At 43.0% G+C, this 4,017-nt stretch overlaps 1 pseudogene; it reads left to right on the top strand.

The window, feature by feature from the left end:
- The first annotated feature begins 878 nt into the window (after positions 1-878).
- Positions 879-3,672, top strand: LOC121379207 (annotated as a pseudogene).
- The last annotated feature ends 345 nt before the right edge of the window (positions 3,673-4,017 follow it).

Raw genomic sequence — 4,017 nt, 5'->3', positions numbered from 1 at the left:
GGTGAGACGGAGCTGGACATTACCACTGTCATAGTGGTTGAACAGAATTTACTTCATTCACCGCTTCTGAAATACGATGGCATTCGATGGTTTGCAAGGACGAAACATATTTCGCCTTTCCTAAAGATAATTCGTCCGAATTGATCGCCCAGTTACGTTACACTTCAGAAGGTAATAATACTGTGTGTCTGTTCAACAAAACTGAAGGTACTGGGAACGAATCGGCGACAAAATATGGCGCGCGAATTGAATTCCACACGGGCCAGGTCATTTCTGATCAGCTGACCTTCCACTGTGTTGAACCAAAGTCTGCGGTGATGGAGCCGATTTTGAGTGCCCCAGTTACGATAACTGAAGGGTTAACGGTCGATTGTGCTCAACAGACCAACGGATCATCCACAGTGGCCGTCAGTACAATTCTGATGAATAACTACCAGACTATAGATATTGAGTGCAAAGACGGGTCGCTGTTTATACCGGAGAAAACCACCAGCGGCAATTATACACTGCAAGTTCTTTACCATGGGGACAGTGCGGCCTCGTGCGTTTTTAAAAACTCAACTCCTAATCTTTACACGATCGACGTATTCCTTTTTGAAAATTTTGTGAAATTTGACAATTTCACAGTACCGTGCTCCACATTCGATACGGATTTGGCGAACCTTTCATCCACCTCTGTATCTCCATCACCGTCACCAATACCAGAACTCCCTCCAGTTATACCCTTGGAGCAAGCTAATCGGTCAACGACAATAGAGAACCTATCCTCATCTACTGCTCCCAGTTTTTCCCTATGAACCCTCGTCGGTCAGCCCGGCGTCTGTTACCAGCGATACAGAGGACTATATATTAGAAGTGGAGCCTCGCTGTCCTGTAGACATGACAGGATACAGCTCCATCGTCATCATCACCGATCTGATGGCTCTGACCGCCATGGTGCTGTGTAGGTACGATGAGACGTACCCGTTCTGGACTCAGGACGGGGTGCACTACGAGGCCCACGTCTTCTTCAGTCAACAGTCCTTCAAGTCCTGCGTCTTCAACAAGCGGGTCGATGCTGAGATCTACAACGTCCACGTGGTTGTCTCTTGGGGAGAGCCTGGAAGTCTGATACACACGGTCGAAAAGCGATTCCAGGTATGTGTTTTATGTCGTGTTATTAGCATAAATGGGGGGGGGGGGGGGGGGTTTTTAAAGGCGCAGACCCTAGTTTCAGCCCCTAAAAATGGACAGCAAGTTTGGTTAAGTTACAAACATGTAACACATTTGGATAACGTTACAAGTTGAAACGGTGAAATACCGTTAAAAATTGACTAAAACTCGACTCCATCAATGTTGCTTCTCAGACGCATTTTGTGGTATTAGAAACACCAGAATGACCAGAAAAATGGATAATCTAAACCATAAAATCTAAGGAAAGTATGATTTCAATCATAAAAAACGGCTATAATAGTCCAAAATATGCCTTAGTGTTTAAAAACTAGGGTATGTCCCTTTAATGTTGGTCTTATTATAGGTCTGAGGACCTTCGTACTAGCTCACGGCTGGCTCAGTACAGAAGTTCGATCGAGGGACAACAGAAATGTACTAGGACCTATATCCAGACCAGTGAGAAAACGCCCATTTGATGACATTTATTTTGTTAATCAACTAATGGCAAGACTTCCGAACGTGCCAGCATTCGGTTCATTCGGGCGGTATAATTATTAATATTTGTTAGAATTAGTGTAAGTTTAGGGTTAGGGTTAGTTATATACAATACCTTTTCAAACATTTTGTTCTATAAAAGCAACATAATGTTTATATTTCGTAATCCAGTATCACTATGTTTTGCCTGTGAAAAATTAGATATTTTGTAAAATTTCCTCCACAGGGGTGCTTTTGTTGTTGCTTTTGGTAGAAATACAACACATGACAATGAGGCATTATGGGACTAAAGTTTTGTTTTATTCCGTAGACGCTCGGTTCATTCCGTTAAAATACACCCTATGAGATTTATAAGTATTAAAATGCTTGTCATTCCACTGTGTGGCCGACTGGATACAGTGCTCGGCTACAGTCCCAATGGTCTGGAGTTCGAATCCACACCCTAGCATTACGTCGTTTGTAGTTTTGTAGTGTTTAATGCAATGTCCACGTGATATCGCTAATCCAGTACATGCTGGCACGTTCGGAAGTCTTTCCTGGACGTAGCACAGTGGTAAAGTGCTCGCTTGATGCGCGGTCAGTTTGAGATCGATCACCGTCGGTGGGCCCATTGGGCTATGTCTGGCCAGTGCACCACGACTGGTACATCGAAGGCCGTGGTATGTGCTATCCTGTCTATGGGATGGTGCATATAAAAGATCCCTTGCTGCTAATCGAAAAGAGTAGCCCATGGAAGTGGCGACAGTGGGTTTCCTCCCTCAATATATGTGTGGTCCTTAACCATGTGTCCGACGCCATATAACCGTCAATAAAATGTGTTGAGTGCGTCGTTAACTGAAAACATCTCCTTCTATCAACAATAAATATCTGTGTGGTCCTTCTTAGCCATGTGTCCGACGCGATATAACCGCAAATAAAATGTGTTGAATGCGTCGTTAAATAAAACATTTCCTTCCTTTCTCCATCAATATCTGCATGGTCCTTAGCCATGTGTCCGACGCCATATAACCGTAAATAAAATGTTTATAAATAAATAAAATGTGTTGAGTGCGTCGATAAATAAAACATTTCCTTCCTTCCTCCATCAATATATGTGTGGTCCTTAACCATTTGTCCGACGCCATATAACCGTAAATAAAATGTGTTGAGTGCGTCGTTAAATAAACCATTTACTTCCTTTCCTTTTTTTTTTTTTTTTACCTCAGGTGACATGTACCTATGATGATAAGCTCCGTCTGGTGAGCAGCACTCGCCACGTGTACAAAGGCATGGTGGCTCCCAAAGAGATTCAGCTGCATATGGGATTCCTCTCCAAGACCTTCGCCTCCTTGTACCCTAGCAGACGTCCTGGGACGAGCCATGGAGACCAGTCGCATTTACCTGGGGCGCACCGTTCAGCTCGTCGCCGTTGCCAGTGGTAACGACAGTGAGCACGGACTCAAGCCTGTGGCATGCGACGCAATAGGCGTGCGGACCGGAAATAGGTACGCCATTTTGAGAGGCGGCTGCGGCGATGGTATCGTCTTTCGAAAGAATGCTGGTTTTATGACTGACGGTCTAACGGCCAGAAGTCCGTTTTTTAGCGCCTTCCACATGTCTGATGACATTAACATAAAGTTCGAGTGCAATGTGACGTTGTGTCCGTTTCCCTGCGACAGCAACTCGTGCACCACAGAGCGCAAAAAGCGTTCTCCGAGTGATGACGCTAAACACCAGAACCGGTCGATGAACTATTTGGTGGCTATAGAAACGGACATCGTGAATATTGGACATCCAAACCGTACAGACCGTAGCGTTTCAGACGAGTGGGTGAATGTGCAAGATTTTCATAAATTCCTAGAAATAGTTTATGGAATTCGTGCCATTTTCACTGTAGTTCTCGCTGTCTGTATAGCTGTATTTGTGGCCAGTAAAGCTGCATGGATCCGGTTGTTTAAACATAATCCCGTGGATCACGCTCACAAGATTTCCTAAAAATTGTAACTCTTGCATTACATCTTTATACATAAAACGTATTGGTTCTGATATTGTGTTAGTTATAACCTTGTTTGAACGCAGTCCCATGGCACTAAACGTTTTTGCTTAACGACATCACTTGAGAACATTGAATAATTAATCATCTGATATTTTAATATGTCAAACATTTTTTTTTTATAATTCTGACGTGGTATAGACTGTATGACTTCGTAAAAATAAGTAAAACACACCTGTCCACATTTTTCACAATGCGACCATGTTTAATATCCAGTAGCTGGTGAGTAATTAATCAATGTGTTCGAGTGGTGTCGTTAAACAAAATAAACTTCAATGTTTCATTAACTAATTTATTAATTAGACTCTGGAATACTTTATTGTGTCTGTGGAAAAGTA

Source organism: Gigantopelta aegis, chromosome 8 (assembly GCF_016097555.1).
Source record: "Gigantopelta aegis isolate Gae_Host chromosome 8, Gae_host_genome, whole genome shotgun sequence".
Taxonomy (NCBI): Eukaryota; Metazoa; Mollusca; class Gastropoda; order Neomphalida; family Peltospiridae; genus Gigantopelta; species Gigantopelta aegis.
Note: the sequence above shows the minus strand (reverse complement) of the source record. Positions and strands in the feature narration are given on the sequence as shown.